This window comes from Lithobates pipiens, unplaced genomic scaffold (genome assembly GCF_037356315.1).
Source record: "Lithobates pipiens isolate NorthernLeopardFrog02 unplaced genomic scaffold, aLitPip1_a1.2 Scaffold_10, whole genome shotgun sequence".
Lineage (NCBI taxonomy): Eukaryota > Metazoa > Chordata > Amphibia > Anura > Ranidae > Lithobates > Lithobates pipiens.
Window position 1 is genome coordinate 115370160 of NW_027507686.1, and position 24521 is coordinate 115394680.

Consider the following 24521-nt stretch of genomic DNA (forward strand, 5'->3'; position numbering starts at 1 on the left):
AGAAGGTTTGGTACGAGTTCTTGGCCACATATAACGGATGATAGGTGGATGCCAGGTCGATGGAAAAAGAGGTCACGAACACGACGGGGTAAACAGGTTTGGGGGAAATTTTTCTTTCAGGGGCAATAGAGTGAGGAAATTTGGCCCCAATTTTGTTGGGTGGAAGTGGGGTGTTCATTCGTAAAGAAGCTGCCGGATGTGGGTTGGATGAGGCAGCGGTAAGGAGGAATGGTAGGTGGGAAGCAAAGCCATTATGCACTTACCTATGCCTTCATGTGGTGGTGAAATGAATAATAAAAAAATTAAAAAAAGCACAAGTGGGCAAGTAGTCTGTACATACAAGCTGTGTTTGTGGTATGGGGTACATTGGTTTACTTTAAAGTTGCTGCCTTTAGTGTTTTTTTTCGTCCAGATGGAGGACTTATACGCCTTGTCTGGATTTTCTTTGTTATCTGTATGTTTGTTGGGGTAGTTAGAGGGAGGCATGTGTTCACTGGCTAGGTGTATGGGGGTTGAGGTGGAGCAAGGTGATATGGGAAGTGGAATGTTAGGCGCGGCGGGATAAACCACTGGCCGTTTGGGTTATGCATGCAAGGGGTAATGCTTTTGGGTTCGAATGATCAGGGAGCTGATCGCGGACGTTAAGTCAGATATTTTACGACTTTGTACAGTTGTCTAACACTCAGGTGGTGGGGAGGTTGTGGCTCAGAATGGGGGCCTGGGGATCAGGCAGGTAGAGGTGGAAACTAATGTGGGCCTGTAATTGAGGGTGTTAGAATACACCTCTAGGCAGTGGGGATTGTTTTCTGGGCTCTGGGGCTGCAAGATGGGATCCAGAGGGCCCCGTAAGGTGTCATCCTTGCGGGCTGTAGCAGTGTTTTGTTGGTCTTTGACGGTGGCAGTAAACATATGTGATGGAAAGGGGTGGGGGGCTCATCGGTAGTATGTGCCCCTCCCATGTATTCCAGCGAAAGGTTTGCTGGAATACTGTTAGCCCTTGTACACACGGTCGGAGAATCTGTTGGAATGAGTCTTATCGGACCGTGTCGTCAGATAATCCGACTGTGTGTGGTATGCATCGGACTGATTCCGTCCGAATCTCCGTCCGACTCAATTTTCCAACATGTTGGAAATATTTCCCGACCAACTGGGCCGGACGGACCTAATCCGATCATGTGTAGAGCATTTTCATCGGACCAAGTGCCACACATGCTCAGATCAAATTCCTACATCAAAGCTATTGGCTACTAGCCTGAATGTAGTCCCATCATAAAGAAATTACGTCATCACGTTCTGAAAGATCAGATTTTTTCGCCAACTTCGTCCGACCGTGTGTATGCAACAGTTTCGGACAAGATCCGACGGACAAAATCCGACGGGCAAAATCCTACGGATTTGGTTGTGGAAATCTCCGACCGTGTGTACAGGGGCTAATGGTTGCACTGCAGGAAGGGGGTTGTCTCCGAGCTGATTATCCGCTGGAGGCCTATTGTGTGGAAAAAGGTTCCGCAGTGTATTGGTGGAATATGTGTTGGAGTTCGGAAGTGCCGTCAAAGACCAACAGACTGGAGTTAAACAAGTTGTTACGGAGCTGATATTTTGGTATATATTTGATATTGGAGTTATTTATATGGTGTGAATAATAAATAGGCTGCTATGGCCAGATTGGATCCCCGGATTGGATTTGGGAGCTGCCCTTGGAGTAGTCACCGCGGGATGGATCTGGCAGTCAGTAAATGAGTCTGCATGGGCAGCTTACACGAAGGTATGGGAAGAATGGTTGTTCCTGGTGCAGGAAGTAGGGGTTGGCACAGAGGGGTCAGAGGTAAGGTTATTGGTGTTGTAGTTCGTGTCCAGGAACATGGAAAGAGGGGGTTCTGTCTCTTCCATCGAGTGGAAGATGGCGGGCCTGTCATTCCTTTTTAAATGAAGGGGGGGGGGGAATTGGACAAAAGATTTTTGGATGAGGCAGACAAAAAGATGGGAGACAGCCTGTCACGTTTGCGAATCTAAGATCCATATGTGGGATTTTGAGTTCAGTGTGCACATCGAGTTATGAGGTTTTGCTTTTTACAGCAGCGTTCTCGCTGGCATTTTATGGGTCATTTCGTATAGGGCAATTAGTGAGCCCATCGCAGTGTTTGATGGGGGGGATGATTTGGGGGTCCGACCGGTCAGGGATCTGATCATGTCCAAATTTGTACAGTTGCTCACGGATTTCCCTAGCACTCTGCTGCTGTGATCTCACATCGTTGCCCAGACTACATGGCGCAGGGCTAGGTCATGGTGTGAATTAATAAGACCTGCATCCGCATTAATAAAGTAGTGGAGAACTTTGTTGCTCAGATGGGGGTATGGTGATCAGGCACAGGGAGTTAGAAACTGTTGGTCTTTATTTGAGGAGGGATGGAGTTCACCTCTCTGATGTGGGAATTGACCTACGGTCTATGGGGTTACAGGAGGGGATCCAACAGGCTATGTGGGTGTGAAGGTGCCCTCAAGTGTAAGGGGTCACCCTTTTGGGCTGTGGCTGTGTTTTCATCGGTAGTATGTGCCCCTCCGGTGTATTCCAGCAAAAAGGTTGCTGGAATACTGTAATGGTTGCACTGCGGGAAGGGGGTTGTCTCCAATCGGTTACAGCTGGAGGCCTATCAGGTTGAAAAAGGTCCCGCAGTGCATTGGGGATATATGTGGTGGAATGTGGGCCACCGTCTGACCCCATCAGACTGGGGTTAACAAGTTGTGTTATTGATGTGGTGTGTGTGTGTGTGTGTGTGTGTGTGTGTGTGTGTGTGTGCGTGTGTATATATATATATATAATTTTTTTAGCTTGGAGTTATTTATTTGGATTGTTTTAATAAACATAATAAATTACTTTGTGGAAAACATGGGCTCCAACACCTCATTCTTCACTTGTAGGGAAGCATAGACTTGATTATAGAAGTGTGGGAGAATTATATGATGAAGGCTAAACCAGTCCTATACTAATAGGCCATCAACCCAATTTAATTTATATAATCAAGAAAAAAAGGGAAAGTAAAAGGTTGTTCAAGGATGGCCCATCCGTATGAAAATTTAACCTAATTCATGAAAACATATATATTTTATTACAAAAAACCTATAAAAAGTGATATAAATCACAGATCCAAAATGACATCACGATCTATAGATATTGTATAGAAGTAGCAAATGGCAATTGTCATCTATCCAAAAAGACAACTCGGTCGTTGCCGCTTCTTCAGGACTTCATTATTTCAAATGACAGATGCCTTGTTACATTTTTAATTTAGAAGTCAAAAATGCAAACATTGCATACTGTAGGTTGGTATCTAGAATTTACAATTATCCATCTGTCAGGGCCTGGACTGTTTAGCAAAAACACACATAGCTGACCCTCTTGTTTGTTATTTTTACTTTAGTACCCAAGCTTGCCTTTGGAATTTTTTGGGCTTTTGGAGTGTTTGGTGCAGTGTGTGTTGGGGTGTGTGTGTGTTTGGGGAGGGAGTCCTGCTTATGTTCCCTGTGGGCAGGTGGTCGATACATTTGGATCACATGAAGGGGAGCATGAGGTGGTGTATTTGAATAGGTTGCTTTTTCCTGGTAAGTTAATATTTAGCCATGAGGACCATTCCCTGTTTGGTTTTGATAAGTAATGGATATTCATATTTTTCAGGAGAACTATATGGTGTACTGTTTACACAGGTGGCACGAAAATTTCTGGCAGAGTCTTTTACAAGGTCCAGGTAGGAGGTTCTTCTGCGAAAGAACCCCAGAAAAACCTGAAGGTTGACAAACACTGCCCGCCGTGATGGGTGAAGGTTGGAATCCGTCTGTTTTCAGCAATTCCTGCGGCGAGGACAGGTAAGGGAAGTTAATCCTATATATAATTATATGATGGATTTCTTCATTTGAGTAGTTGTATGTCTTACCTGGTTTCCACCACTAGAGGGAGTAAGAGCAGCCTGATGCATACTTACATGCCTTTTCAGCACACACGCTCAGTGAAGCCTGGTTCTCCAGAGGTCTCATGTCTCCACTGCAGTCCCTGCCACAATAAGATAATACAGGGGTCCCACGTAGTCTGGGGGTCCCACGCAGCTCTGATGAGATTCCTTTCCCCCCCCTGGATTCCAGTGGTCCTCGTGCACGCGCGCTCCCGGGCCAATGGAGGAGGGGGGAGTGTGGTTGTGAGCCGTGCACGTTGGTGTGCACGGCGCTGTACTGCGCAGGCGCCAGGTGGCAGTTTTAAAAGCCCAGAGTGTCAGGGGGCTGTAAGTGTGAGACACAGGAGCTGTGGGCAGTAAGCATCCCAGGGGATTGGATCCAGGCAAACCTTAGACACCTACTCAGCATCAGGATGTGCAGTATTAAGCATACATATTTATTGTGAGACTTTAAGCACAACAGTGATTGCACTTTATACTAATACCTCTGCTTGTAGCTTAGGACTGTCTCCTCGTAAGAGGGTCTCAGGGGGGGGGGGGGGGGTAACAAGGGCACTGGTAAATCACCGCCTAGGTCCAGGGGTTCTAAAAATGCCTGTAAGTTACCATCCCCCCTGCAAGACTGGAGCCAGCCTCACAGGACGAGTCAGTGCCCCTGTCAGGTTTTGCAGCCTCTCCTAATGTCCCAGCCCCAGTATATGTCACTGAGGACTCCCTTAGGACTACATTGGAGGGTTTTGAAGGGAGAATCATGAATTTTATTTCAGCTTCCCTGAAAGATAGCAGGAAAAGGGGTAGATCCCCTCCCTCTGCTGAGATTCCTCTTTCAGATGATTCTTCTGACAATGAAGAGAGATCCCTATCTTGGGACAGGGATCTTGAGCAGTCAGAGGAATCCGAGGAAGAGGAGAGAGTCCACTCCTCCCAGGCGCTCAGAAAACAGGTGCAGTACTATACTGAATTGGTGCATACCACATTCAGAATGCCTGCTGCTGAAGTCGCTACATCCTCTGTTTCTTCCCTAGGAGTCAGGAAAGTCCCACAGACTGCTTTTTCCTTCCCAATTCATCCCTTAATGGATAAATTGATGTATGAGGATTGGGGACATCCCGATAAACTGTTTACTCCTCCTAAAAGGTTTTCTGTGCATTATCCTCTGGAGGAAAGTTTCACCATGAAATGGGGGATCCCATCTGTCGATGCGGCTGTTTCTTGTGTGAATAAAAACCTGACCTGTCCGTTGGATAATGCTCAGGTATTTAAAGATCCAACTGATAAGAGGTTGAAAACATTATTAAAAGCCTCCTTTTCCATGACTGGCAGCCATGGGGTTGTGTCAGTTCCTCAAGGAACAGGTTAAGCGGAGCTTGGCCTCCTTCCCAGTGAGGAAGTGGAGAATTATGCAGAAATACCTCAAATTCTGTGTTTCATGATTGATGCGATTTTGGATTCTGTCCAACAAGCATCTCGTTTGTCTCTCCTGTTGGTACACATGCGAAGGGCCCTATGGCTAAAGAATTGGGCAGCTGAGCTGTCATGCAAGAAGCATTTGATTGGGTTCCCGTTTAATGGGGAACATCTTTTTGGAGAAGAATTAGACAAATTGTCCAAAAAATTTCAGGGGGTAAATCTACTCTCTTTCCAGTCAAAAAGAGCAAACGTCCGTCATTTAGGCGTTCTCTCTCTCCCGGAGCATCAAGCTCTAAGCAGTGGCGACGGCCTTCTCAACCCTCCTCTAAAGGAAAGGCTCAGGGCCGGGCCCAGGGGCAGAAAAAGACTTGGGGGCGGAGGCCTGCCAAGCAGAGCCCAAAAGCTTCCTTGTGAAGGGGCGCCCCCGCTCGGCCAAGTGGGGGGAAGGCTTCGGCAGTTTGCGGAAGTCGTCTGATGTGTGCTAGGCTATAAATAGGTAGTGAGAGTGAAGAAGGTGTAGAATCTGGGGCTTTTATGGTAGGAGATAGTGATGAGTGTCTGAGGGTGTTATGTTGGCTAACAAGAAGGTAGTGATAAAGGTCATTTCCCTTAACTTGTATTTTTTCAAGTTCCTCCCATCTAGCACTGGGGTTTTGGGTAAACTATGTTTTTATTTGTGCTAATATTGAAGCAGTATAGTAGTCTTTATGTATTGCTAAACCAACTCTCCCCGCCTTTCTAGTGGTAGATAATCTGGAAAATGCACACCTTGCTTTCCTGCCTTGCCATAAGTAGTGGGTGATCATGGATTGGGCTTTAGCAAAGAAGGTGTTAGTTACCAGAATAGGGATGGTCCTGAATAAGTATAGGAATTGTGGAAGTAGTACCATTTTGAAGATTGCCAACATACCAGACCACGAGAGTTCTGTTTTTGCAAATTCTTAGGCCGCGTACACACAGGCGGACTGTTCGCCCAACTTTGTCCGTCCAACAGTTTCGGCAAACAGTCCGCTCAAAATTAGCATGGACGGACATGGCCACACACGACGAACAAACAGTTTGCTGAAACCGTGCGTATGTCACGTACGACGGGACTAGAAATAGGAGGTCCAAGACACAGCAAAGCACCCTTTGGGCTCCTTCTGCTGACTTTGCGTTAGTAGAAGTTTGGTTAGAGACGATTCGCGCTTTTCAGACTTCAGCTTAATTTGTCCGTTCACTGCGGCGCAGTCTACCTGTGAGGTTTGTATCTGTCTTTCGGTACGCGTGGATCAGTTGTAGCTGTTATTAGGCGCTTCTGGTCCGCTCGTTTCTGGGTTTCAGGTCGTTCTTCATAGGTCTGGCTGTTCTTCAGTGCGTTCAGTTGAGCTTGTCTGTCCAGCCGACTGTTTCAAAGCCATGGAGTGTGGACGTACTCGGGAACGAGTTCGTGCTATATGGGGGCTTGGTGTTGGGGTTAATACTTTGACCCGAGCCCAGTCTGTGAACAGGGTGAGGAGGAGTTCATGGACAAAGAATTGGTTGCGCCAGCGTGACCAATTCTCTCATATGTCTTTACTCCGTGAGATCCGTGAGAATAATCCTGATGATTTCAGGAATTATCTCAGGATGACGGACCCCGTTTTTCACCGTCTGCTGGCTTTGCTGACCCCTTATATCAGCAGGCAGGATACCTGCATGCGGCAAGCCATCACTCCGGAGCAGAGGCTCGTCGCCACGTTGCGCTACTTGGCGAGAGAGAGAGAGAGAGAGGGAGAGAGAGAGAGAGACATTAATTGTTTACCTTAAGCTGGGTTGTCAGACACTCACTTTCACTTTGTGGGGTGTGTAACTCCACCTGCTCTTCCTCCTCCACATCTAGCCCTGGGCTCGGCTCATCCAGTGGAGCTACGGAGCTTGGTCCAGCGGAGGATACCGAGCTCCGTAGCTCCCTCGCAGATACAGGACTGGGCAGCTCCAATACCGACGCAGGGCTGGGGCTAATTGCCCAATCAGGCTGGCGAGGTCGGGGGGTCCTGAGTCTTTGTTTCCCTATGAGAATGAAAAAATAAATAAATAAATAAAATACTTTTAAGCATAGTGATATTTGAGTTCAGAAATTTGAATATGAAACATTGGTTTGAAGTGGTGTAAAATTATTAGCTGGTTATTACAAGATCCTAGTTTAATACATCCTTAAAATTACTTTTTTTTAGTTAGGCTGTGTTCAGACTGCTGCGATGTGTGAACGCTGCAAATCTACTGTGGTTTCACGCATCGCATGCGGAGTTCGCACTGCCCTATGTGACCTGCTGGGAGTATCAGTGTAAAGTTTTATTGACACCTCCAAATTAGTTATCACTTCACAGTGCAATCTTTAAACTCGGACAGGAATCGGACCACATGGTGTGAACACCCATGTGATCCGATTTGGCTGTGGACTAAAAAAAGGGCCATGTACAAGTTTGGTCCGGATGCGATGTAAATTCAGCCATACTATATGCATGGCTGAAATCGCATCACACAGAGATCACATGTGATTTGCACTGCAGTGCGGTGCAAATCACATTTGATCTCGTACATTGCAGCAATGTGAACCTAGCCTTTAACCAAACTGTGATACTGTATATCTTTTGTCCAAGTTTCACAGACGGACACACTCGAATCAACGCCTGGAGTACCTGTGTGTGATTATGTCAAAAATGTTCTATGAAGGCCCAAACTACACTTATAAAAGTTTCCTAGTCCAGATGTTGAACCAGCATTTTATCTATCTATCTATCTCATTTTTTTAATTGAGTCTACATTGCACTGAATAAATTTATGAAACTTTATTAAAAATTTATATCCTATAAACTGAGCGTGACAATTCAGTTTATCATGAACAATACAAAAAATAAATAAATAAATAACTAATTAAAATCTAATCCAACACCAGATAAATTTACACCATACACAAATTCATGCTATTTACGCCCACATATACGAACAACCATATGCGCCATATTTTCAGAAACAACCTACACGAACGATTACGATCCGCCAGAGGTTCAGTCACTATCTACATGAACGATTACGATCAAATCCGCCAGTTTTACATACACTATCTATACGTACGATTACGATCAAATCCGCCAGTTTTACATACACTATCTATACGTACGATTACGATCAAATCCGCCAGTTTTACATACACTATCTATACGTACGATTACGATCAAATCCGCCAGTTTTACATACACTATCTACACGAACGATTACGATCAAATCAAACGATTATGTCCGACAGTCACGAGAAACGTGGAGTTTACTCACTTTTTTTCAGGACCTTTTTGATGCGGTCATATTGGTCCGGCTCCCTGGACTTGATGTCCGACCATCTTTTCCGCAGCTGGTCCTTTCCTCTCCGTACCCCGAATTTTGACTCCAAGGCTGTGACCACCTCGTCCAAGATGGCGCTTTTCCTTATATTTGGTTTTGGGTAAGGGCCATGTTCCCCATCATAATCCTCCCTTTGAAGGATAGCTACCATCTCCACCATCTCTTCGAACGCCATATTGGTGGCCTTATATCTCCTCCTTGCTTGGGGCCCACGGCTTTCCTCCGCGCTGCTAATTGAGCTTGCATCCGCCATTTTCCACTCTCATACACCCACAGCGGAAGGAGGGTAAAAGGGGCGGGGAAACACGGTCGCAAGGAACGTCAGGGGCGGGCGACGCAGGCGGAGCCTGAGCGCATGCGCCGTGTATAAAGCGGTACCACGAGGCCGTACGCTTGTCCGAACGGGAGCAGCGAGTGCTACACGCGACGGTAAGATAGTTATCATTTTATTTTCGGTTAATTTAAAGCCTGCGTTAGGGATATCCATATTGAATTTTATTCTTATTGATGTTTAATTGATTTCTATGTGGGTTGGTGGTTGAGTGGGCTTGGTGTAGTGTGGGGGTGGGTGTATAGGGGGTGGGGCTAGTGTGTGTGTGTGTGTGTGGGGGGGGGAGTGTTTGTGTGGGGGGGGGCAGTTGTGTGTGTGTGTGTGTGTGTGGGGGGGGGGGGCAGTTGTGTGTGTGTGTGTGTGTGTGTGTGGGAGGGGTAGTGTGTGTGTGTGTGTGTGTGTGTGTGTGTGTGGGGGGGGGGGTAGCGTGTGTAGTAGTGTGTGTCTCGCCTACATTGTCACAATATAGTGTGCATTTGGTCTGACTTTTTTTTTTTTTTTTTTTTTTTTCTTTTCAGAAAATGAAAAAGTATAGTGCAGACCCCTTTAAAGAGGAGGCCTTCCTCTCCACCTTTATAGATCTAGTGGAGTCCCACAGCAATCTGTGGGATACAAAACACCCCCAATACCCAATCCGTGCTGCCCGGAAGAAGACACTGGAGACAGTTTTGGCGTTTGTGAGAACCCGAGTCCCCCAGGCAGACACTACCTTTGTGAACGCCAAAATTCAGAACCTGCGTAGCGCGTATAGGCGGGAGCAAAGAAAGATCCTAGAGTCCCAAACATCAGGATCAGCAGCAGGTCAGGTCTATGTACCTAGGCTGTGGTATTATGACAGGCTGCGTTTTCTGGATGACACGTCAGAAGCCAGGCAGTCACTTTCGACTCTTCCGTCTACCCGTCCCTCCACCCTTCCCTCCGCCTCAGGTGAGCCATCCCTGGAAGATCCAGACCCTTCCTTGCTGGACGAGGTTGATGCGTACAGCTGGAGCCAGGTATATTTTAGTTTCTAACGTTTGGATTGCTCAAATATTAATGATGTCAAGTTCAATGTTTGAATTGCTTCCAAATCTAGGATTTCATCACAAATTAAATTAGATAGAAGGATACAGTAGTTTCCACAAATGTGGCTCAAATCTTAATGAACTGATGGAAAAATGATGGTGTCAAAATGATAGCCTTTTGTATTTCAAGACAAATGTATTTGCAAGTGAGAACTGTAAAATTGTTAGTGATTGATGATTTCTAAATATAGACATATTTTAGTTATTGATTGCTTTGTTTTTTTACACAGGATGAGCTCACCCAGGAGGAGGCCGGGACCAGTGGTATGGAGGAGGAGGCCGGGACCAGCCACACGCAGGAGCTAGCTGGGCCCAGCAGGAGTAGGACTGAGAGCCAGGTCCCTCCCCTCCGCCTAGCCAGCAAAAGGCCCAGGAGGATGGGCCGTACAGAGGAGGAGTCCTTGGTGCTGATACGGCAAGCCACCCAGATTTTGTCCAAACCCCCCAATCCGCAGGAGGCCTATGCCACTTATCTGGCTAGCAAGCTCCAAGAAATGGACAAACCCCAAAGAGACATGTGTGAGGCAATCTTCTTTGATGCCATACAACTGGGTCTGAAGGGTGAGCTCACACCCACCACGAAGCTCTACAAAACAGACCCTACTGCTCCTCCTCCTCCTCCTCCTCCTACCACAACTCTACCACCAGAGGCACAGCCTCCAGTGAAGCGTGGAGGGAAGGCTAGACGGAAGAGTCACAAGTGACTGCCTGGCTTCAGTCTGCTCTGAAAGAAGACGCAGGCTGTTGTAGTACCACAGTCTGGGGACATAGATCTCATCTGCTGCTGTTCCTGGTCTTTGGGATTCTAGGACCTGGTTGTGCTCCCTATGTACATGCTACGCAGGTTCGGAATTTTGGTGTCCACTCACTTGATGTGTGCCTGGGGGACAAAAGGCTTCACAAACGTCAAAATTGTCTCCAGTGTTGCCTCCCTCTTGATTTATTTTGGTTATGAGGAAAAATAAAAATTTTTGATTTAAAAAAAAAATTGTATGTTTTCTTTTTTTTTCTTTTTTTTTATCAATATTTTTGTATAATTTTGGGTTAAAAAAAACAAAGTTTATTTGTGAGTAGGCAGATACATGTCAAAAGACTCTGAGGGTTATTTACAAAACACATGTTCATGTAAATATGCTAACTTCAAGTGCAATTTTTAAAGCACTGCAAGTGCACTTGGAAGTGCAGTCGCTGTAAATTTGAGGCTTAACATTTGAAATGAGGGGAAGCTCTGCTGATTTTGAACATGCAATCATGTGTAGGCTAAAATGATGGTTTGGGTATCTATCTATCTATCTATCTATCCTTATCTATCCTTATCTATCCTTATCTATCCTTATCTATCCTTATCTATCCTTATCTATCCTTATCTATCCTTATCTATCCTTATCTATCCTTATCTATCCTTATCTATCCTTATCTATCCTTATCTATCCTTATCTATCCTTATCTATCCTTATCTATCCTTATCTATCCTTATCTATCCTTATCTATCCTTATCTATCCTTATCTATCCTTATCTATCCTTGCATAGTCCTGCTTGGCCCAAAAAAATGAAAGTCCATCTTGTTTCAAACCCCCCACCCAAAAAAAAAAAAAAAAAACAATAGTAGTTCCAAAAATATATAGTAATAGATTTTTTTTTTCTGAAATAAATATATATATATATATATATATATATATATATATATATATATATATATATATATATATAATTTTTTTTTTTTTTTTTTTATATAAATTGGGAATATATTTTTGCTATAATTGGAAGATTAATCATAGGATGAGGATGAATAAAAACATGTAGTATAACTCTGTGTGAATATAAGCAGCAAAGCTACTTCACTTTTCTTGCATTACGAAGAAGAAAAGAACGGGCTATATTAAAAAAACCACAAAATTAGCAGCATGACGAATATGCTAGCTTCAATACGAACACTAGTTTTACAAGACCGAGCGCTTCCGCCCTGTAAATTCTTTCTGAGTATGCGCGGAACTTAGTTTGTCGAACAAGCCTACACACGGGCGGACTGTTCGCTGAAACAAGGTTTCAGCGGACAGTTTTTCGGAATTTCCGAAAAACCTTGTTCGTCCAACTGTCCGCTGAAACTGTCCGCTGAAAGCCCACACACGAGCGGACTGTCCGCCCAAACACTGTTCAGCGGACAAGGTTGGGCGAACAGTCCGCCCGTGTGTACGCGGCCTTAGAGTTCGAGGTGCAATTTGTCTAGGAATATAGAGTAATTTGCTTTGAACAGTTCTTCTGTCTTGGGCGTTAAAGTAATACCTAAGTAGTTTATCCCTGTGTTATTCCACATGTTTGGTTACAATTCTGCCAACTTGCACTGCAGTTTAGGAGGGAAATTAAGTCCAAGAATGTATGACTTAGTGTCATTTACCTTATAATAGGATATACCATTGAACATTTTAAGTACTTGATGCACCGAAACCAGGGAAGTCTCCACATTCGTAAGCATGAGAATAATGTCAATGGCGTGTGCTGAATTGTTAAAGTTATATACTGTATTTTGAGGGTGATCGCATATTTACCTCACCAGGGGTTCCATGAGTAGATTGAAAATTAATGGTGAGAGTGGGAAACCCTGGCGAGTTCCATTTGTGATGTTAAATGGAGTAGAAGGTACCCCTGAGGTGTATGCCTGGGCAGAAAGCTCGGAATATAAAGCCATAATTGCAGAAAATATTGTGCCTGTGAAACGCCTCTAGTACCTTAGCGAGATAACCCCAATGTATCCGATCGAACGCCTTCTCCACATCCAAAGCCAGCAGCAGAGAAGGCGTTCCATCTAGATTTTCTTGGTGGATTATATTAATCAGACGCCAAGTGGCATCAGTAGTGTGACCAACCTAACCTAGACCTAGGCTTTTTGAGAGGACTGAATGCGAGCCTCTTGACGACTGATTATGGGCCCTGGATTTTAAGGGGCACAGAGTGAATGAGAACCCACTATAATCTGTGCTATTCAGATTCAATGCTGTGTATATAATGTGTGTTGTCTCATGCTGTTGGGACACACCCTGTCAGATGCTAATGTCATGAATTCTTGTATAATGTAAATGAATCTAGTCTGGCTTGTAAGAGTATTCCACACATTGTTGTTTGTGCTACTTAACCCTGTGTTGATGTTTATGGTAATGTGTATTGAATTGTTAGTCAGCTAGGAGCTGAAAAGTCTTATCTCTCAGTCAACTAGTCTGAGTGTTGATTTAGATAATTAGCTCAGGTTAATTCTGTTCCTGGCTACATTTGAATTGTTAGAATCAATGATCAGGAGGGGGGACCGTCCCTTCTACTGTATTATAAATACTTGTCATTTTGGTTCTAATAAATCAGTCCATGTTGAGCAGCTAAGCAAGTGTCGTCTTGTTTTGTGCTTGTGAGCGGTAGGAATATCTGATATCTATATTCAGGCTGGGAGGAAGTGGTATATGACGAAAGCACTCGATCAGAGTGTGGGATTGGATCCGTCACATTGGTGGCAGCAATGGGATACTTCCTGCAGTCTGAAACATCCAAACCTCCACCTGGATCCAAGGTCCGGATAGCAGGAGAGGTACAGATATCAGCCACTATGGAAGATGAATTCAGAAGGAGGTTGCGAGAGATGCAGCTACAGCAAAGAGGACCAGTATCAGAGCAGGTCCTGCTGGGATGGTTTGATTCTATTCGCTGCGAACTCTGGATGGAAGCACTAGCCCGTGAGTGGCGTCACCAGGGAAAAGTTCTCCCCTCCAACCAGGAAAGGTACTGGTCGCAGTATGGATTGCGGGTGCTGTTTTTAGGAGAAAAACCACACAAGGAGCAGACAGCTGAATTAAGCAGGCTGATCTGGGCAGAGATGACGCTGGATGATAGTTACAGAGCCCTCCGGTAGCATGTATCCCAAGCATGTCCCTGGATAGCGGATGATAGCCCAATGGAAGGCTTAAACTACGGCGGCCTGGGACTGTTATATATGAAGCTGACAGGGGACTCTAACTTTGGGAGTGATTTGGAGTGGCGGTCCGACGAAATCATGGAAAAGGGCTACTGAACACCTCGGAAGTGCACTGGGCACTGGTTAGATATAGAGTTTCTGGCCATTCAGGAATGGGAGCTGGAGATTGCCTACAGACGGCTGCTAGACTCTGCTCAGTGCCAGGGCTGGGCTCCCTTTTGCCTGGGACTATAAGGAAATACCAGTGGACAACTCAGAAATTCTGGCTGAAGTGTTGGCAATGAGTAACAGTGTGCTTTGCCAACCTGCCCCTGCAGCTATGGACGCGGAGGTCTTATGGTGGATGCAGCAAGTGCTGACTCACTTTGATGATCCTGTTTCTGCATGGGATGATCTTGGATGGAGGAATTTGCCTGTCCAGCAGCATGCCAGAGAATCAGCAGTGGAAAATCTGGAGTTTGCCATCCCCAAAACTGAAGAGCTGACAATAGGGCAGAGTTCTGCTAACCTCTGCTCAGCACTGATAGCATCTTCTGGGTTCCACGGACAGGAGATGGTGAAACTCTATCCCCAGACACCAGTTGCAGTGACAGGGAATTTGATAGACTTTTATGCTGAGAAGGAAGAACCTCATGAGCCTCCAGTAGAAGAGCTGGTATTGGTGCCAAACTTCACTGTGCTCTTCCCAGCACCAACAGCAGTATCTGTGGAATTACAAGGAACTTCCCCAGCTGACGCGCTGGTCACCGGACAGAGGGTCCAAGACCCCTGCCCCACACCTGTGGCAGTTCCGGAGGCTCAGGGTGAGAAGGTAGCGATCACTTCCCATCAGCAGATACAGGGGGATAAGGGAGAGGAGGTGTTTGTTGTCCCTCCTCAAGAATCGGCCAGGGTGGAGAAAGCGGTCTTTCCTCCCCAGCAAAGATCCGTGCACCTGGGAGACAGTACCACAGATATGTCATCCCAGTAGCCAGATGAGGGAACAGAAAGGGAAGCAGCCGGCTCACCTTCCCAATGGCAGCTACAGTTTGGGAGTGTAGGAATCCAGCCTCCTGTCCTAAAGCCTTGTACACACGGTCGGAGAATCCGTCAGAATGCGTCTTATCGGACCGTGTCGTCGGATAATCCGACTGTGTGTGGTATGCATCGGACTGATTCCGTCCGAATCTCCATCGGACCCAATTTTCCAACATGTTGGAAATATATTCTGACCAACTGGTTTGATCGGACATACTCCGATCATGTGTAGAGAATTTTGATCGGACCAAGTGCCACGCATGCTCAGATCAAATTCCTACATCAAAGCTATTGGCTACTAGCCTGAACGTAGTCCCATCGTAACGAAATTACGTCATCACGTTCTGAATGATCGGATTTTTCGACAACTTAGTCCGACCGTGTGTATGCAACAGTTTCGGACAAGATCCGACGGGCAAAATCCGACGGACAAAATCCGACGTATTTGGTTGGCAGAATGTCCGACCGTGTGTACAGGGGCTAACAGTTAGCCAAAGCGGGTGATGTGGAGTCCCCAGCAGAAGTGCTGGGAACAGGGCAGAGTGCTACCCACCTCTGCCCAGCAACAACTGTGGAGTTCCAGGGAGCCAGGGTAGTCAGCCCTTCTCTCCAGCGGCTGAAAAGACTCCAGGGAGGAGGGCCATTCCAGGCCTCTCCCCGGCGGCAGATGTGTTCTCTGAGAGAGGCAGAGGTTGGCTGGGTGAGGAATACTCTATTTGGAAAAATTTGTTTGGGGTACTGTGTGGATACCAGCATTATAGGACTGGAACCCCTGACTAACTTCGGAGTCAGCCCGTCTGGGGTCTCTTCGTGTTAGTCTCCTGCCGAAAGGGGAGATGTGTGACAGACCTAGCCTAGACCTAGGCTTTTTGAGAGGACTGAGTGTGAGCCTCTTGACGACTGATTATGAGCCCTGGATTTTAAGGGGCAAAGGGTAAATGGGAACCCCACTATAATCTGTGCTAGTCAGATTCAATGCTGTGTATATATAATGTGCATTGTCTCATGCTGTTGGGACACAACCCTGTGTTGATGTTTATGGTAATGTGTATTGAATTGTTAGTCAGCTAGGAGCCGAAAAGTCTTATCTCTCAGTCAACTAGTCTGAGTGTTGATTTAGATAATTGGCTAAGGTTTATTCTGTTCCGGCTACAGTTGTATTTGTTAGAATCAATGATCAGGAGGGGGGACCGCCCCTTCTACTGTATTATAAATACTTGTCATTTTGGTTCTAATAAATCAGTCCATGTTGAGCAGCTAAGCAAGTGTCGTCTTGTTTTGTGCTTGTGAGCGGTTGGAATATTTGATATCTATATTCAGGCTGGGAGGAAGTGGTATATGATGAAAGCACTCAGAATGTAGGATTGGATCCGTAACAAGTAGTTTGATGAACTTTGGTAAACCCCGACTGGTCTTTATGTATAAGCTGAGGGAGAATATCTATTAGCCTTTAAAGCGATTAGTTTAGCATAGTTTTACTTCATTGTTTAGAAGATATATATATATATATATATATATATATATATATATATATATATATTTATATTTATTTATTTATTTTTTCCAGTTTTATCACCACAATGGGACACAAGGTCCAATAGGCATAACCCATAACTGTGTGCATGTGCAGGTGATAGCAGCTACAAATAAGCTCCGCGCCACTTACTAAAATACCTCGTGATACTGATTGTGAGTACTCTAATTATCAAACTAATATTGTGATAATTTTATAGCTGCTCCTTAGAAAGGATCTATAGTAAGAAACCTAATTCGCTGAGATGGTGACAATAGGGGCACTTAAAAAAAGGAAAAAACTCATAACTTAGACATTACATTAAATGAGTGAAAAGTACTACAATAAGGCCCATACGTGATTGGACAAGTGTACCAACCCACTAAACATACAATAATAAACAAAAAACAAAAAACAATTGCAAAAATAACAGGTACTTTCTCGACGTACGTTTCGTTTTCACGTCTTCAGGAAGCGTTCACCTGCACAAGCTCAGCTGACTATCTTTTTAATTAACCACTTGCCGACCGCCGCACGACGATATACGTCGGCAGAATGGCACGGGCAGGCATATTGGCGGGGGGCCCGATCGGGCCCCCCCCCGGTGCCTGCGGCGGTCGGCATTCGTTCGGGAGAGATCAGGGATGAGGGGACGGCCATTCATTCATGGCCACCCCCTCGCGATCGCTCTCGACGAATGGAAATCCCCCGTGACATCACTTCCTCTCCTGTAATGTAAACACAGGAGAGGAAGTGATGTATTCTCTCCTCCGTGTCGGTATTTTCCGTTCCGACACGGAGGAGAGCGGATCGGTGAGTTGCACCAACACTCTACACACACAGTAGAACATGCCAGGCACACTCACACCCCCCCTTTACCCCCCGATCACCCCCCCAATTACCCCTGCCCCCCAGTCACAGTGACACCAATGTCATTTTTTTTTTTTTTTTTTTTTTTTTTGCATTGGTGTCATTTGTGACTGTAATAACTGTTAGGGCAGTTAGAGTTAGCCCCCTTTAGTTCTAATGTACCCCCCTAACCCCCCCAATAAAGGTTTAACCCCGTGATCACCCCCCGTCGCCAGTGTCACTAAGGCTGGGTTCACATTGCAGCGGTTTATGAGAACGAATGTGATTCGCACCGCACTGCAGTGCAAATCACATCCGATCTCTGTGCGATTCGAGTTCAGCCATTCGCCGCACCCGCCGCACCCGCCACACCCGCCGCACCCGCCGCAAATTCGCACGGGACCCTTTTTTTGGCCCGCAGCAGAATCGGATCGCATGGGTGTTCACACCATGCGATCCGAGTTTGCAGATCGCACTGCGATATGCGAACTGATCTGGGGGTGTCAGTAACATTTCACTGACACTCCCAGCAGTTCGCATAGGGCAGTGTGAACTGCCGCCGGGAGGCATGCGATGCGGGAACCCGCCGCGGATTCGCGGCGTTTCCGCATCGCTCCAGTGTGAACCCAGCCTAATAAGCGATCATTTTTCTGATCGCCGTATTAGTGTCACAGGTGACGCTAGTTAGGCAGGTAGGTATTTAGGTTCGCCGCAGCTTTTTATAGCGCCAGGGACCCCCATATACTACCGCATAAAGCCCCCTGATTGCCCCCTAGTTAACCCTTTCACCAGTGATCACCATATAACTGTTACAGGTGACGCTGGTTGGTTAGTTATTTTTTTATAGTTTCAGGGCACCCGCCATTTATTACCTAATAAAGGTTTAACCCCCTGATCACCCGGCGGGTGTCATTTGTGACTAATAACTGTTAGGGCAGTTAGGGTTAGCCCCCTTTAGTTCTAAGGTACCTCCCTAACCCCCCCAATAAAGGTTTAACCCCGTGATCACCCCCCGTCGCCAGTGTCACTAAGGCTGGGTTCAGATTGCAGCGGTTTGAGAACGGATGTGATTCGCACCGCACTGCAGTGCAAATCACATCCGATCTCTGTGCGATTCGAGTTCAGCCATTCGCCGCACCCGCCACACCCGCCGCACCCGCCGCAAATTCGCACGGGACCCTTTTTTTGGCCCGCAGCAGAATCGGATCGCATGGGTGTTCACACCATGCGATCCGAGTTTTCAGATCGCACTGCGATATGCGAACTGATCTGGGGGTGTCAGTAACATTTCACTGACACTCCCAGCAGTTCGCATAGGGCAGTGTGAACTGCCGCCGGGAGGCATGCGATGCGGGAACCCGCCGCGCATTCGTGGCGTTCCCGCATCGCTCCAGTGTGAACCCAGCCTAATAAGCGATCGTTTTTCTGATCGCTGTATTAGTGTCACAGGTGACGCTAGTTAGGCAAGTAGGTATTTAGGTTCGCCGCAGCTTTTTATAGCGCCAGGGACCCCCATATACTACCGCATAAAGCCCCCTGATTGCCCCCTAGTTAACCCTTTCACCAGTGATCACCATATAACTGTTACAGGTGACGCTGGTTGGTTAGTTATTTTTTTATAGTTTCAGGGCACCCGCCATTTATTACCTAGTCTCACTAGTGTACCCCTAAATTTAGGGGTGTCTACTTTCCAAAATGGGGTCATTTGGGGGGGGTTTGTGCCATCTTGGCATTTTATGGCCTTCAAAACTGTAACGCCCTTAGAAAGCCTGAAGGCGGTGCTTGGTTTTCGGGGCCCCGTACGCGGCTAGGCTCCCAAAAAGTCCCACATATGTGGTATCCCCGTACTCAGGAGAAGCAGCAGAATTTATTTTGGGGTGTCATTTCACATATGCCCATGGCATGCGTGAGCAATATATCATTTAGTGACAACTTTGTGAAAAAAAAAAAAAAAAAAAAAAAGTTTGTAATTTTCCCGCAACTTGTGGCAAAATATAAAATATTCCATGGACTCAACATGCCTCTCAGCAAATAGCTTGGGGTGTCTACTTTCTAAAATGGGGTCATTTGTGGGGGTTTTGTGCCATCTTGGCATTTTATGGCCTTCAAAACTGTAATAGGTAGTGAGGAGTGAAGTCAAATATTTACGCCCTTAGAAAGCCTGAAGGCGGTGCTTGGTTTTCGGGGCCCCGTACGCGGCTAGGCTCCCAAAAAGTCCCACATATGTGGTATCCCCGTACTCAGGAGAAGCAGCAGAATTTATTTTGGGGTGTCATTTCACATATGCCCATGGCATGTGTGAGCAATATATCATTTAGTGACAACTTTGTGAAAAAAAAAAAAAAAAAAAAAAAGTTTGTAATTTTCCCGCAACTTGTGGCAAAATATAAAATATTCCATGAACTCAACATGCCTCTCAGCAAATAGCTTGGGGTGTCTACTTTCTAAAATGGGGTCATTTGTGGGGGTTTTGTGCCATCTTGGCATTTTATGGCCTTCAAAACTGTAATAGGTAGTGAGAAGTGAACTCAAAAATTTACGCCCTTAGAAAGCCTGAAGGCGGTGCTTGGTTTTCGGGGCCCCGTACGCGGCTAGGCTCCCAAAAAGTCCCACATATGTGGTATCCCCGTACTCAGGAGAAGCAGCAGAATTTATTTTGGGGTGTCATTTCACATACGCCCATAGCATGTGTGAGCAATATATCATTTAGTGACAACTTTGTGTAAAAAAAAAAAAAAAATTTTTTTTTTGTCATTATTCAATCGCTTGAGGCAAAAAAATAAAATATTCAATGGGCTCAACATGCCTCTTATCAATTTCCTTAGGGGGTCTACTTTCCAAAATGGGGTCATTTGGGGGGGTTTTGTACTGCCCTGCCATTTTAGCACCTCAAGAAATGAGATAGGCAGTCGTAAACTAAAAGCTGCGTAAATTCCAGAAAACGTACCTTAGTTTGTAGATGTGACAACTTTTGCGCAAACCAATAAATATACAATTATTGACTTTTTTTTTACCAAAGACATGTGGCTGAATACATTTTGGCCTAAATGTATGACTAAAATTGAGTTTATTGGATTTTTCTAATAACAAAAAGTAGAAAATATCATTTTTTTTCAAAATTTGCGGTCTTTTTACGTTTATATCGCAAAAAATAAAAATCGCAGAGGCAATCAAATACCATCAAAAGAAAGCTCTATTTGTGGGAAGAAAAGGACGCAAATTTTGTTTGGGTACAACATTGCATGACCGCGCAATTACCAGTTAAAGCAGCGCAGTGCCAAAGTGTAAAAAGACCTCTGGTCATTTACCAGCAAAATGGTCCGGTCTTAAAGTGGTTAAAGTAGTCATTACAATCTGGTAAGGAGACTACTGTATCTTCACGATTGGGTGTCTTCATACTCAAATATGTGGTGAAGGGATTTTTCACTAATTTCAGAAGATTTCATTGTATTCTGGCCAATGGATTTAGATGAAGCCTATCACAATTGTATCTGTGGAGTCTAATCACTGCATGGACTTTGGCTATATATTTTTTTCCAATATCTAATTGGAACTATACAATTTTTGTAATTGTTTTGTTTATTATTGTATATTTAGTGGGTTGGTACACTTGTCCAATCACCTATGGGTGTTGTAGTATTTTTCACTCATTTAATGTAATGTCTAAGATATGAGGATTTTCCTCCTCCTTCTTCTTTTTTTTAGCGCCCCTATTGTCACCATAACCCATAACTGTACCTGCTAGTCACTTCTCAGGCCTCAAGTAGCTAAAGCCTCTGACTCAGACAACTAGCGGGTACCCATATACCGACTGGGAGCCGTGCCTCAGACAGGTCCCTAAACCATGCCTTTTAGGTGCCCATATGACCTAATAAGGACCTTGCACCCTCCCAAATAACCACCAACCTGAGTTTGTGCAACCCTCACCATACCAGCACATCAAGCTCCTCCAATCGTGTGGCGGGTGGGTGGGAAGCTCCTTACCCTCACGGCTCCTCATGGCTACTGGGCCCTCCTCTTCCTGCCCCAACTATAGCACTCCACCCCCATCCCCGCAACTCAGCCAGCCCCCATCTGCCTGTACTTTCCTGTTGCTATGCCCCATTAACTCCTGTCATGCTGGCCCTTTTCCGATACCTGCGGCATTACTCCGGGCCTCTTTCCTTTAAAGTAATTTATAGCTTCAGAGGTTGGTTGTAGGGTAAGTGGATCTTGTCATCAGTAAGTGGTTGTGTGATGAACAGTATTTTGGTTTTGTACCTGCAGCCCTGCTCTGTTTCCATTAACATAATAATTCATTTTTAAAAGTCTAGAAGATTTTCCAACATTCCCCAGTAATAGCAATCGTAGGCCATAGTGGAGTTGGGTCAGGTGTTTAGAGATTGAGGGTGTGGGCGTTTGTTAATTTATAAATTGTGGATTTTGTGCGATCTTGTAAATGCTGTTGGCGCTGCCTCTTCCTCCTTGCCCCCAGTTTAATAAAAATGCCCCTTGTGAACGCCTTATGAGTGTTCCATAGTATAAACTTATTATCTACAGAATTTTCGTTGTCATTAAAGTACTGCGATAATTGTTGTTCCAATGTGTTTTTGGAATCCTTTTCCTGCAAGAGAAGTGGGTTAGCGCTTCAAATTGGAACTGGGTTTGAAGAAAATTAGTCTTTGATTGTCAGTACCACAGATGCATGGTCTGATCATGTAATGTCATTGATTGATGCTGATGTAGTTCTTTCCAGGATCAATTGAGTTACTAGGAAGAGATCTATACTCAAGTAGGACCAGTGCAGCGAAGAAAAAAAGTGAAGTTCCTTTCCCCTGCATGAAAGTGACCGGGCATGACTGTGTTTAGGGGAGACAATGCATGGGTTAATATGAAGAGCTAAGAGGGGAGGGACAGTGAGTAACTTCCAGGGGGAGTGGTACTATTTTTAAGAAGGAGATGGGACTGGGCTTTGGAAAAGAAAGTTGTGGAGAAAGAAAGGAGGAGGCAGTTTTTCCCTCACTGCTCCTCCATTATGGCTGTATCAGCTTATTTTACACTGTTGGAACAGCAGCGGCAAGCAGGGGATCAGATGGTAGCACAGCCAGGTGGCAGCAGGGGTGGATAATCAGGCGAGTGGACCGCGGAATGAAGGTGAGGTGCCCACATACAAGCGTTGGCCTATGCTGTCAGTGAGTATTTGCTGGTGCCTTCCCCCCGGGATTTGGTCATCATAGGAGCTCTTTGGAGGAACAATCTGCTCCCCCAGCAAAAAATCTGATTCATCAGACCGCCGAAGCAGGGTCCCAGGTTGACACCCAGCCGCCGGTGAGCCACAGGCCGTCATGGCGCCGCTTCTCCGTTCGAACATTGGGGGACTGAGGGAAATTCGGGGTCCCCCGCCTCAGTTGCTACTAGAGGGGAGGCACGGTGGGGACATAGAAGCCACCACCGGCATGGCTGTTGGGCCGGTAATGGATGAGGCCAGCAGTTCCGTGAGTGGGCGGGGCCTATCCGGCCAGTAAGGAGCAAGCAAAAAAAAACATGGCAGAGGTGAGCTGGGGACAGTGTGGCCAGGAGACACAACACAGGCCTGCGTGGAAAAGCAGCAGTGGGCGGAGCTTCAGAGGTGAGCCTAGAGCAGCGACACCTGTGATACGGGACTCCGCAAAAAAGGGTCAGCGTCGAAAGAAGAGGAGCCACGGGGATGCGAGCCAGCGAGAGAAGCATGCGTGGCGGCTGTGGGTGATGCTCCCTGTCAGCCCGGTAAGTCCACCAATGTTTATGTTTTATTGTAAGCTGTATGGTGGGATTTACTGGGGGGTTGAAAAGGGGGTGCAAGGATGGTAGCGGTTGCTCCGCCAGGAACAGTGATGGGGGATGCTGGCCCACAAGTTGCGAGCAGTGTGCCCGCCAGTTCAAGGTCATGGGCACAGCGGTGGGGTGGTCAAGCAAGGCGGGAGAAGAAGCACTAGTCGGATGTTGTAAGGATTGTGGATGCAAAAGAAATCTGAGAGGTACGGGTGCTTTGAGGGTCTGCTGGAGAGCACATTTGACATAGGGGGTCCGGGATATGAGTGGCAAGGGTGAGTAGGTGGAGATCTTCTAGGTATGGCCCCTTTTGTTAGAAAAAAAAGATTTTAAATTTAAAGGGAATAGGGTCAAGCAGGAAGATTCCAAGAAAGGACTTAGAACAGGAGGTACCAACAGGTACCAACAGGAATTGGTACCAACAGGAATTGGTAAATACCTCTACGGAAATTGCTAACGCGTTTCGGGAGTGACCCCCTTTCTTCAGAGCCAAAAAGGGCAATGGCCCTTTTTGGCTCTGAAGAAAGGGGGTCACTCCCAAAACGCGTTAGCCATTTCCGTAGAGGTATTTACCAATTCTTCTGACATCTGGTCTGGATTCGCCAAACGTTTGGTGCGATGGATCTATTTGTATTGATTTTGCCTTTGATCAATACTCGTTTTTGAGTAGCCATTTTGCTATTTGATTTATTTTTAAATAAAGCTGTTTTATGGTAATGCACTAGGTCAGTGCGCCTTCCCCTATTTGTATTGTTTCTCTCTAGTATTTGAACACCCAATGTTCTAAAGGAGGGCTGCAAGACTTAGTGACAACACCATTTCAAACTGTATATATCACATTTCAAAGACCAAGAAACCAGAGCGCAGGAGAATTTGTTGTTTTTGGGTGGTTCATGGGGCACAGGGCTGGGAAGTATTGGTCGAGGTTCCAGGTCGTGTGGGTGTTCTGAAAATGCCACAGGGACGCAAGGTTGGATGGTGCATCGGGGCGGCTGTGGAAGCTGCCAGATGCGAGTTGGATGAGGCGTCGGTAAGGGGGACTGGTAGGTGTGAAGCAAGGAGATTCCGCATTTACATATGCCTTCACTTGGTGGGGGAATATAGCTATAGATAGATATATAGATATAGTGAGGGGGTAGACTGTACATACAAACCGTGTTTGAGGAGTGGGGTAAGTTGGTTTACGTTAAAGTTGGTGCTGCCTTTGTTTGGCAGTTTTTTTTGTCCAGATGGAGGTCTTAAACGCCTTGTCTGGATTTCTTGGTTGTTTGTTGGGAGGCCAGGAGA